Below are 13,354 nucleotides of genomic sequence, written 5' to 3' on the forward strand. Positions count from 1 at the left end.
AATTAGTCAAGTTTGGTCGTCATCCTCTTGGACAGAATTCTGCTCGATGAGTCCAAACGCCGAGGGACAGACACCATGAACTAAGGAGTCTTCTTCTGCTTTGGAGGTCTCGAGAGCAACCTGAACACATCCAGACTGCCAAAAGCGTCGCCTCCAATGGTGCCAGCCAGTAAACAAACAGGTGCTCCTTTGCGCTGTGATTTCCCAAGACATATGCCCATCCGGATGCCTGTGATCACCATGCATTATTCAGTTTCAGATTCTGAGCTGATAAAGAAGCTATCATCCTAACGCTTTGTCTGTATAGAAAACCTAGATTCTTCTGGAAGGTCCTTAGACTGAGTGTCCCTGTGACGGCAACGGAAAACATACATACGGTACTTACAGAGGGCAGGGTTCATTATTCCTCCGGTTAAATCTGAGCCCATGATTTGGAGAGCCAGCTTGGAGACGCTCTGGATCCATGTCTTCATGAAGAAATTCTTGGGATCATATTTTGAGCCTAAGTGAAACACGCCCAATTGCGAAAGTAAGAAGCCCTTCTGTTAACGCCCCTCGATGAATATCGACGCTCAGGCGAGGGCCATAGGCCACCTGAGGAAAGACTCTGGTGATGAACCTAACCCCCACTATGGATCCAATCACCTGAGATAAAATAAAAAGTTGAAAAATCAATCAGTCTCCCTGATGAATCGAAGATGAAAAACTCATGACAGTGTGCCTATGTCACAAGGACACGAGACATGCCATTTTTGTATAGTTTTTTTATTAAAAATAATATACAAAGGGACATGACACGAGAGCAGGTTGAAGAATCCCTGTGACATAGCAGCGTGCAGTGTTTTACACCGCACTACGACAAAGGAAAATAATTGCCCAATAGATATCTAGTTTTAAATAATAATAAGTGAAGGACATTTGCTCATAATTTTTCCAGTCCCAACTGGCTAAAATAAAGCATCATACAGTCCATATCCACTAAAAGTCAATTCTGCTTATCAGAACCTGAAGATACCGCAATTTGATCGCTATATTTTGTGGTATTGATACAATCCCAAAAATAACATGACATTTTAAACAATCACCTATTCAGAAAACACATAAATCACGATATTTCCAAAAGACAACATAATCGAGAAAAATACCATGATTTTACACATTCTGAAAATATCGTCATATTAACCTGTATTTAGCTGAGAAATACTTTTATATTTATAATTTTCCTTCACATTATCTATACATATTTTTATTTTTATAATTTGCATTATAAACCTTGCGAAACAAAAACCTTTAATTCAGTGAGAGATTTTCTGTTGCTGAGAAAATTCCCATAATGAGATTCGTGACATTGTTCAGAACTATTTCACCATAAAATATCACCACCTTAAAAGTTCTTCATGGCCCCATGCAGATAATCCATTACTCATCGAGCACCCAGTTTATTTTGTTTCCAATTACATTACAAATCACTATTTGTTTGTAACGATTGTACACATTTTCATCATCTCTATCAATTACTCAGCAAAAGAACCGCAAAAAAAAAAAAACTAACTTTTGATCGCCAAAAACAAGAAATAACCAACTTTTAATCACCAAAAACTAGAAACAAAAGATCTAAAACTCACAAGTTCCCACAATCACCGATTTCATCAATAAGCTTAGAAAATGGAACCAACAATAAGAACCAAGAGAAAAAAGCCATAAACAACAAGACACCAACTTTTGATCGCCAACAGCGAGAAACACTCAACTTTCCGATCACCTCGAAATAAAAGGATCTAAATTGACAAGCACCACAAAAACCCATTTCATGAATAAACTTAGAAAATGAAATCACGAAACCAACAAAGAGAAAAAAAAATGAAAAATAGAAAAACAAAACACTAACTTGGGCAGGAATTCTGGCGGAAACGGTGAAGAAGGCGTCCCAATTCCCGGAAATGGACCTGGCCAGAACCGTCAGGGGGTTGTAGGAGCCACCCTTGCTCACCTTCCCCAGCCAAGCGAAGAAGAAGAGGACGCAGAGGGAGAGGAACCCCCTTGAGCAACTCGCCGCTGGGATGGTGCCCCAAGCCGAGAACCCCGTACACGAACAGCTTCGTGAGCGCTCCCGACCACACCCACATGAGCGAAAGCACGAAATCGGACGATACCAAACGGAATCTCTCCATCGGAGGAATGGGTTTCGCTCACTTCTTTCTGGAGAGGGAGGGGCAAAATTGGAAACGGGAAGGAACTCGGAGATGGAAGCCTTTTTTCTGAACGAGTACGGACACAAGTGATCCCTTTCGTGCTTGAGTTTTTGAATGTCGAAAATGCTCTCGTAGATGATGATGATTGACGGGGAAGAGGTGTTTGAAAACTCAGTTTTGGGTCGGACTCTTGGAGGCGTTTGAGAGCCTCATATCTAGATCCGAGAATCTGATTTAGCATGGCCCACCACTAATATCGGGGATTCAAACTCATACAAATTCACTTTTTTACGTGTAATCAAATTCGGATATCTATCAAATGTGGATACATATGTTGGATTTGGTAGAAAAAACCAAAACTATATCCGGATAAATGAAGTTGGATTAGCTCGGATATCGGATAAAATCAGATCCATTGACATCCCCTAGATGCTTCTCAAACGTGGGTGAGATCCCTTTTATAAACGAGAATGAGAGTGAAATCCTGAATACATGAACGGGCAGGGAAGGGTCTGTTTTCTGTTCCTTGGATCTCAAATTCGAGGATCTCCCTCAAATCTTAAAATCGAGGGATTCAAAAGCACCCTTAAGCATCTTTTGAATGCTCAAGACTCGATAGCATAAAAAAAATCGGGTTTACTACTTAAATACCTGGATCTCCTTTAGTGTAAGGCTCACACCAGATCCTGAGCTTTGTGAAATCCTTAATCTGAGATCCTAAAAATAGCCCCAAATTCATGCATCATCGGTTCAAGGAGGGGAGGTTGGGGGTTTTTGGATCAAATGATATTGAAAATCATGATTGGTGGTGATTTTCCATTGTTTTATACGGGACTCCAAATCCCTCAAAATTCTTATTACTTGCAAGCTATATATTTTAATATAGTGCCATAATCTTTTTATGAATTGAGCAATTTCTCAACTCTTATAGTAGTCATTGATGCCTTCTACTTTAAGTTGCCAAGAATTGCATTTCATCAACTTGAGGTATAAGTAACCTGTCATAAAAAATACTTGAAATCGTGCTAACAAGTACGGGCTTCATCGAACATGACCGAATTCGATGTCTTTATAAGCCTCGTAACACAAACTGGTGAACTACAGAACCCGTTCTCTTCTTGGTGGATGAAATTTCGTTTGGAGTGTGAAATTCTGAAACAAATACTTAATTTGGTAGTTCCAAATTCTTGATTTTTGAAGTTTGAGGTACAACGCTCATCTTTCATAGCTTTCTTACTTATTTAATCGAATTTTGCCGCTCCATGATGATCACGGTTTGTTAAAAATTTTACCCATTATTATTTTTCTTTAATTTTACATTTTTAGCTCATGTACGTGGAATTTATTTATTTATTTATTAAATTTTCTATCGTTCGTGTGAAGCAGTTCCAGATTTTGTTGGATATAGGAAGAGATGAGAAAGTAATTCAAATAAAGAAAACAAATGTTGATGACCACTCTTTTATGGAGTGTTTTTTGGACTTTGATGATGTGGAAGAGTCCCATATTGAAGAATCTCAAAAAAGTTGTGGGCTTTATAACCTACATGGAGATTGTAACACTTGTTCCATAAAACAAGAGAATGTGATGGCTACCACACACACGCGTGCCTGCTGCGTCGAGCTGATCTCGGTCGAGCCGGTATGGGTACGGGTACGAGTACGGGTAATTGGCCTTTTAGGGCCATATCCATTATAAGTCCAATGTTCTTTTTCTCTCGCATTACTATTTTTATTTGGATTAATGATTCTGGTTTTGATTCTATCAGTCTTAGAGAAGATTCTAAGCATGTCGATTGCATCAGGTTTTATACCGAAAGTAGACATGTCTGGTATGCCTGAAAAATTTGTCGGTCAGAATTTCAAGCGCTGGCAACAGCGCATGAAAATCTGGTTCACGACTATAGGCTTGTTATCTATTCTAGAACTCTAATGCCCTTCGGTTTCTGAGACTGATCATCATCCTGCTGCTGTCAATGCGACTGTAGAGTAGAAAGAGAATGATGGTATATGTCGTGGTTGCATTCTGTTGGCTCTGTCTAACAACTTGTTCGATGTATATTGTTCCTCATCTACCACTGCTAAAGCCTTATGGGATCAACTTGACAAAAAGTACAATCTCGAAGACCAAGGTCTTGAGAAGTACTCGGTTGTCAAGTTTCTGAATTATCAGATGGTTGAAAGCAAGTCGGTCACTAAATAGGCACACGAGTTTCTGTTGTTGCTTTATAGTTTGGCTGAGGTTGATATGAAACTTCCTGAGAAGTTTCAAGTAATGACCATCGTAGAATTTTTTTTTAAGTCTTGGGTAGACTTTGGTATGTCTCTCAAGCACCGTAGATAAAAGATCTCCCTGGATGATCTTATGGTAGCCATAGCCATTGAGGAAGAGCATAGGAGTCAGAAATAGGTGATGATGCCAACTGAACAACCTAAAGTGAATATGATGAGATCTTTTAAAGGCAAGGAATAAAAAGTGAAACCTGCAATGAAAAACCAATTTAAACTTAAGGCCAAAATCCCAAAGAAGGCAAAGAACAAACTGTGCTGGAACTGTGAACAGGTTGGACACTGGGCTAAGAAATATCCTTTCAAGAAGGCCAAGGCTCATGGGACCACAGATGGTACGCCTCAAGTCAATATGGTGACTGAAGTCGTTGGGACGAATACTCGGTATGTTTTTGTTAACCCACAAATTTATCATGTTTATGAGCCAACTGATTGACTGGTTGACACTAGGGCTAATGTGCATGTTTGTGCTAATAAGTTTGCCTTTGTCTCATACCAGGCTACTGCAGACAGATCCGTGACTATGGACAACTCCACGGCTGCAAATGTGTTGGGGATTGTACATGTGAAACTGAAGTTTTCTTAAGGACGGATTTTATCTTTACACAGAGTGCACCATGTGCCTGTAGTTAGAAGGAATATTTTGAGTGGTTAATGTCTAGTTAGAAAGGGTCATGAATTTAACTTTAAATGCAATAAAGTTGTTAATTTACATTCTGAAACCTTTATTGACAAGGGGTATTTAGATGATGGTTTGTTTAAACTTCGTGTTGAACATGTTTGCAGTGATAAATTAGAGAATGATGTTTCTTTTGATTTATTGTCTAATATTGCGTATAATATAGAATCATCTGATTTATGGCATAATAGATTGGGTCATGTGAATTTTAATTCTATAAAACACATGATGAACTTGAAGTTGATTCCTGAACATTCCATAGTTAAAACTAAAAAATGTGAATTTCATGTGCAAGCAAAACAATGTAGGAAACCATTCCATATGATTGTTAGAGATTCTGATATATTGGATCTGGTGCACACAGATATCTGTGAGTTTAATGGAGTGTTATCTAGAAATCATAAAAAGTATGTTATCACTTTTATAAATAATGACTCTAAATACTGTTATATGTATCTGCTAAAATTAAAAGATGAATCTTTTGATAAGTTTCTTATTTTTAAGAATAAAGCACAAACACAAACGGATAGAAAACTTAAAAGATTGAGGTCTGATAGAGGAGAAGAATATACCGCTAACAAACTTGATGAATATTGCAAATCTGTTGGCATAGTTTATGAGTTTACCACTCCATATTTTTCTCAATGTAATGAGATTGTAGAAAGAAAGAATATAACCCTAACTAACATGATAAATGCTCTACTTGAGAGTTCTGAATTACCTACCTATATGTGGGAGGATGCTCTGAATACAGCTTGTCATATTCTAAATAGAGTTTCCCAGAAGCATAAGGATAGTAGCTCATTTGAACTATAGAGAAATAGAAAATCTAGCTTAAAATACCTCAAAGTGTAGGGGAGCCTTGCAAAGGTACTTGTTCCAGAGTACAACATGAAGAAGTTGAGTCCTAAAACTATAGATACTATTTTTTTGGGTTATGTAGAGAACAATTATGCCTATAAGTTCTTAGTAATTAAGTCTGAGATATCTGGTATAGATGTAAACTCTATTGTTGAGCTTCGAGAAGCTATATTCTTTAAGGATGTATTTTCCATGAAAGTTGGTGTACCTCTGAATCTTTCTTCTTTAGATATACCTTCAACTTCTGATTTCATTCCCGAACATATGAAAATGATGACAGATGTGGGGGTTGAGCCATCTTGTTTCCACTCTATACCAATTGAGTCCGAGGAAGTGGTTGAACCAAGAAGGAGCAAGAGACCATGAATTACCAAAGATTTGGGAAGTGACTATATCACTTATCTGATCGATAATGATCCTCCCACTTTCCAAGATTCAATGACTTCACCTGAAGCAAGGCATTGGAAAGAAGCCATAAAAAGTGAAATAGACTTTATTGTCTCTAATGACACTTGGGAACTGATTGACCTCCCTCGTGGTAGCTTCACTATTTGGGTGCAAATGGATCTTTAAGAAGAAGTTAAAACCAAATGAATCCATCGACAAGTACAAGGCTAGACTAGTTGCCAAGGGGTTCAAACAAAAAGAAAAAAATAGATTATTTTGACACCTATTCTTCGGTTACTCGAATGGCCACAATTAGGGTGCTTATAGCATTGGCCTCCATTTATGATCTCTTGGTCCATCAAATGGACGTAAAGACTGCTTTTTTACATGGCAATTTTTTAGAAGAGATCTATATGGATCAACCTAAGGGTTTTTGTGGCTCCTGGTAATGAAAATAAAGTTTGTAATCTTGTTAAGTCATTATATGGACTAAAAGAAGCCCCTAAACAATGGTATGAGAAGTTTGATAAAGTTATTTTATCATTTGACTTTGTTGTCAATGAATCTGATAAATATGTTTATTGCAAAGTTAAAAGTGATGCATGTATCATTTTATGCCTGTATGTAGATGATATTCTATTGTTTGGTTTCAATATGGGAATTGCGAATGAGATGAAGTCATTTCTTAGTAGTAAATTTGATATGAAGGATATGAGTATTGCAAATGTGATCTTAGGCTTAAAGTTGACTCGTTCAGCTGAGGGGATAACTATTTCTCAATCTCACTTTGTTGAGAAAGTACTTGAAAAATTTTGCTATAACCAAGAAAGATCTGTAGCAACTCCTTATGACCCTTCTACTCCGCTTTATAAGAATACGATTGGTGTTCCTCTGTCTCAATTAAGGTATTCCCAAATTATTTGAAGTTTGATGTATCTTACAAATTGACAAGACCAGATATTTTGTTCTAAGTGACAAAATTAAGTAGATACACAGGTTGTCCAAATCACACTCATTGGAAGACATTTGACAAGGTGCTTAGGTATCTAAAAGGAACTATTTTCTTAAGTTTGCATTACAAGAGATTTTTTGCCGTTATTGAGGGACATAGTGATGCAAGCTGGATTGCCATAAACTCTGAGAGTTATGGCGTAACAGGGTATATATTTACCTTGGGTGGCAGCGCAGTCGCCTGAAGATCAGTAAAGCAGACCATTTTGTCACAGTCTACTTTTGAGGCTGAGCTCTGTGCTTTAAATATTACAGGAATGAAAGTTGAATGGTTAAAGGGACTTTTAGAGGAACTTCCTTTAATAAGATAACCAATTCCTTCAATATCTGTGCATTATGACAAAAAAACCACAATTGCAAAGATTAAAAGCACAAAATATAATCAAAAGCAAAGGAGACACATCCAAGTCAAAATAAAATCTGTAAGGGAACTAGTGTCTCAGTTCGTGGTTGCTATGGAATATGTTGGATCCAAAGAAAACACAACTGATCTTTTAACAAAAAGATTAGATAAGTCATTAGTCCTAAAATCCAGAGAGGGGATGAGACTAAAACCCATCAATAGTTCATCTACAGTGACAACCCAACCTATCCGAGTGAAGATTCCACAAAGTAGGTTCAATGTGGTAATAACAAACTGTAGGGTGAACTTGATAGCACCTTCTTAATGTGATACTATGTATCTATGTTTTTTTATACCTGATTACTCTGGAAATGTGTTGTAGCTGCAAGTTAAGGAAAAGTTAAAACTCTGAATGTGTTCAAAGCCTTCTAGGCGAGATGTTAGCAGTGCATCTCTGGAGAAGCCCACCTATGTGAGTGTGATTGTGTGACCACAGTTTAAGGAATTGGGTTATTCTTGAAGTCACTCATGAAACAGGATTTGGGCGCATGACCATTAATGTCCTGCCCCTAAAGATTACAACTAGAACCTTTATCGTGTTGTTGCTAATAGACACTCCTACATCAAAGGTTCAAGTTCAATACTTTAGTTCACTTCGTTCCTGTGGGGGTAAAGTTAGTCAACTAAGGTATGATTCAAACCGGAAGGTACCATTTTTGAAAGCATGATATGTCCTGCTGCAGATTACTTCATCTTGCATCTTTGTTTCCTCCTGTTTTCATTCTTTGAATTTGTGGGGGAATGTTGTATATAGGAAGAGATGAAAAGGTAATTCAAATAAAGAAAACAAATGGGGACCACTCTTTTATGGAGTGTTTTTTGGACTTTGATAATGTGGAATAGTCCTATATTAAAGAATATCAAAAAAGTTGTGGGCTTTATAACCTACATGGAGATTCTAACACTTGTTCCATCGAACAAGAGAATGTGATCACTACCACACACGCGTGCATGTGTGAACGCCCATCGCGCCGTGCTGAGTCAGGCCGTGTTCGGATATGGGTACGGATAATTAGCCCTTTATGGTCATATCCATTCTAAGTCCAATGTTCTTTTTGTCCCGCATTACTGTTTTTATTTGGATTAAATAATGGGTTAAGAGAAATGGATAACAGATCGTTATGTTATCGGGTCACGTCACTTCGTATTTGGTAACGGGTCTCTTCTACATTTTATAACCGTTCGAGGGTTATAAAATGTGGTTAGAGGGTTGAGGCTTCAGATACGAAGACGACTGTGACTCTTGCGTTTTTTAGGTTTTCTCTCTCCCTGCTATATCTCTCTCTCTTGATTTTACCTATGGGTGTTTCCCTAAAAGGGAAGTTCTGCAACATCCATTCGTTGAGGTTGTCTTCGAAGGACGATCTATCTTCGGAGTGCACCGATTCAGATCGTCAAGGCTATTATATCCTGGGGTAACGATTCCGAACCCTTTTTGCACATTATGTAGGGGCGAATCTTCTCTAAGGAGAGTATTCTTATACGCCTTAGCCTTCCGCAGAATAATAACATGTTTTATTTGTTGTTCTTATTCTATTTCATACATATATTTGATTTGTTGCCTTTGTCTGGATTTTGGTTTTGAACTGGATATTACATACTTGAACCTTGTTACGATGTGAATCAAATGTTTTATTTGCATGTCATGTTATGTGAAAATCTGATTTATATCATGATTCTGGTTTTGATTCTAACAAATTTGTCCAAGGGTTTGTTTTGGTTTTTGTTTTGTTGGGTAATTCTCAACGGAATTTTGTAAAAATTTGTCCTTTTATTTGATGAGTGGGTACTTTTGATGAAATGTCTCAAAGAAAATAGAACAATTTTGATGTTTGATTTTGAGTAAAATGGTCTCTTTAAGAGGAATTTTGTTAGAGAAAACAATATGAGATTTCTAACCAATTCAGGTTTCAATTCTTGAAGAGAGTGTCTGGTTTGCATAATTATTAAACGCTTTATGGGATTTATGCGTGGAGGCATTTCATTGTTCCTAGGACTTGCCTTTCTTTTCTTTTACTTTTTTTTTTCTTTTATCTGTTGAGGGATTGAGTGCCAAATGTTATATTGGAAATAACTTAGAATTTCAACTTGTATATGTCAGTGTCATGTGAAATATCTGATAAATAAAAAAAGAACTAGTACTGTAGTACACAAGTTTCCTTGTTCCTCGCTTAGTGGCTTGATGGAAAGGTTCTTGGTTGAACTGATAGTTTGTTCATTGTTAAAAAGCTTATAGTAACTTGAAATTGTTACTTTTTTATGAAGTATTTTGCAAACTTATTAAAAAATTTAGCAACATGATTTATAATTCTGTTGTTTCCATTGTTTTCTGCAAACTTGGAAAGAATATGACTTTGAAGTGGTAGCTTGGTGGCTGGAAATTCCGTTTTATAGAAAATTTACTGATTTAATGCTTTTTGTGTAAAAAGTGCCCCCATTGACAGGTAGGCACTCAATTTAGCGGATAGTGTTTTGCTTTTTTCTTGTTTTACTTTATTCTAGTTCAAAACCCATCACATGATTATTAAATTTTAAACATTAATGGCGAAACCATTGCATTCTTGTTATCCTGGTAATTAGTGGTAGCATATATCATATTCAAATAAATATCTTGTTCTTATTCGAAAGAAAGATGAAATCGAGAATATGAGAGAAAAAAATATCTTTATTTTCTCTTAAAAAAAGGGTGCTTTGAATTAGCACACATAACAAAAAAATCTTCAACCGTATGCACTTCTACACGTGATATCCCCTTGAGGATCATCCTTTTCCTTGATCTGTTGGTCTATCGATATCTCTCTTGATTATTGATAACAAGGTTAACAGATTGCCTTGATTATTGTTATATCAATTTGCCTTGATTATCAGTATCCCTTGATCGATATAACAATAAGCTTTTAACAACTTGTAACAATAACAAGGCTAACAAAATGCCTTGTTATCGATTTCGATTTGCCTTGATTATTGACGATACAACAAAATGTACACATGTGCAGTACACTTGAAAGAATCTTTTACTCTCCCTCATGTTAGAGCATGCAAATTGAGTACGCCCAACTTGGTTTTAAGACGAGAGAAATGATCAGTGTCAAGCGCCTTAGTGAAAAGATCTGTATACTGAGAATGTGTGAGAATGAATCATGTTTGAATTAGACCATTTTGAATTTTCTCTCGCATAAGGTGGCAAACAATCTCGATATGTTTGGTGCCCTCGTGGTAAACTGGATTGGCGGCAATGTGAAGAGTTGCCTGGTTATCACAATGTAGCATCATAGGTTGAGAGTGATCAATGTCGAAGTTCAACGGCAGGTACTTGATCCATGTGAGTTCACAACATGCTAGGGCCATGGATAAATATTCAGCTTCGGCTAATGACCGTGACACAATAGACTTCTTTTTGATCTTCCAAGAAATGACGCTGTCCTCAATCATGACACAATAACCAGATGTAGACCGATGAGTCATTGGGTAGGAGGCCCAGTCTGAATCACATTAATCAACTACTTGAATCCTGTTGGTGGATGACATTAGAATTTTTTGTCTTGGGGAACTCTTAATATATTGAAGGACCCGCATGACAATGTCCATATGAGGTTGTCATGATTGACTACTGAATTGACTTGGAATATTGAGCGTGAAAACAATATCTGGTTGGGTTATAATAAGATATAACAACTGACCCACTAGACGCCTATATAGCCCTGGATCTTCTAACAAATCTCTATCTTCATTATTGAGTTTAATATGTGATTCCATGAAAAATTGACTTGGCTTGGCTCCAAGGTAACCCATGTCCTACAAAATTTTGAAAGCATCTTTTTGTTGAGATAAAAAAATACTATTTTTAAATCTTTCCACTTCAATGTTGAGAAAATATTTTAATCGTCCAAGGTCCTTTAATCGAAATTGCTTATTGATGTGAGACTTAAGCTGGTCGATGTATGCAATATCATTTCCTACAATGATAATGCCATCCACATAAACTAGAACAAAAAATTATCCTGCATTAGTAGCTTTTAAAAAAATGAATAATCAGCTTTGGATTGAATAAATCCTTCTTGAACTAGATAGTGTGAGAGCTTGACAAACCAATTTCTAAAGGATTGTTTGAGTTCGTACAGTGATTTATGCAACTTGCAAACTTTACGCTTTCCCTGAATAGAAAACCATGATGGTAAGTCTATATACACCTTTTTATCAAGGTCCCCATATAAAAAGACATTGTTAATATCTATTTGATATAAATGTCAATTCTTTATTGTTGCAATAGCTATCAAGCATCAAACTTTTATCAACTTAGCAACGAGAGCAAAGGTCTTATTATAATTCATTCCTTCAATTTGAGTATAGCCCTTGGCCACGAGTCGAGCTTTGTACCTTTTAATGGAGTCATCATAGTGATGTTTAATTTTATACACCCATTTGCAACCAACATGGTGTTTATCCATGGGTAGATCCATAATCGACAAATTATTGTTCTCTTTTAATGCCCTAATCTCTAAAGTCATAGCATCACGCCAATACTAGAACTTCATGGCATGGGAAAAGGATTTGGGTTCTGAGTATTGGGAAATGACAGTTAAGAAAACACAATGTCCTATGAAAAAGTGAGCATAGCGTATGACTTTGGACAACTCATGATCCGTGCTGTGAACCTTCTCTCTCATGTCAGTTGATTGGAGTATGGAAGCAACCGTGTAACAACTATACTCTTTGAGATGCGGTGGTGGTTGAGAGATTCTTTTGGATCTTCGAAGATGGACTTTAGTTGGTTCAAGAGTTCCATGATTGGGAGATTCAGGATTTGGATCAAGGTGACTGTGGTTAGGGATCTCATTGACTTGAATATCACTCGGTTCTTAAATCTGAGACTCGAATATGGAAATAGGTAGGATACACCCTTCCCCTTTATTTGGATGATTTTGAAAGGGAAACATGATTTCATAAAACTTTACATCTTGACTAACAAAAACTTTTTTTGTTTCAAGATCATGCACATGATAACCGACTTGATCATATGAATACCTTATGAAAACTCTTTTGCATGCGCGATTATCAAAATTATGAGAGTGATGTATGTTATGGGCGTAGCACAGACATCCAAAAACATGAAAATGATTATAAACAGGGTTCTTTCCATGAAGTAACTCGTAAGGTGTTTTGCTTATTAACGGTTTAGAAGGAATGCGATTAATGATATATGCAACTGTTAAAATGCATTCTCCTCAAAACTTAATAGATAAAGAGGCTTGAAATCTCAAGGCTCTCGTAATATTGAGATCTATGTGCTTGCGCTCGATCACACCGTTTTGTTGGGGGGTTGCAACGCAACTATGTTGATGTTCAACACCTCTTTCTTTCAAAAAGTTTTGCATGTCATTTAAAAAAAATTCAGTTCAATTGTGAGATTTGAAATTCAAAATCTTGCTATTGAATTGATTTTCAACAAGTAAAAAGAAATTTTTTATCTGGACTATGGCTTCTGATTTATACCGCATGAGATAAACCCATGTGGTTTTGAAATAGTTGTCCA

The 13,354-nt window shown here is 36.7% G+C and overlaps 1 pseudogene across 1 annotated transcript; it reads right to left on the reverse strand.

Annotated features, from left to right (window-relative positions):
- Positions 1 to 80: 80 nt before the first annotated feature.
- On the reverse strand, positions 81 to 2,225 carry LOC149826880 (putative aquaporin SIP2-1 pseudogene; annotated as a pseudogene). The gene is made up of 3 exons (XR_016434633.1): positions 1,889 to 2,225; positions 386 to 645; positions 81 to 229 (listed from the first exon to the last, which is right to left on the reverse strand). The product of XR_016434633.1 is annotated as a putative aquaporin SIP2-1 pseudogene (transcript).
- Between the last annotated feature and the right edge of the window lie 11,129 nt (positions 2,226 to 13,354).

Source organism: Nuphar pumila, chromosome 10, assembly GCF_984573655.1.
Source record: "Nuphar pumila chromosome 10, dmNupPumi1.hap1.1, whole genome shotgun sequence".
In the NCBI taxonomy this organism is placed as follows: domain Eukaryota; kingdom Viridiplantae; phylum Streptophyta; class Magnoliopsida; order Nymphaeales; family Nymphaeaceae; genus Nuphar; species Nuphar pumila.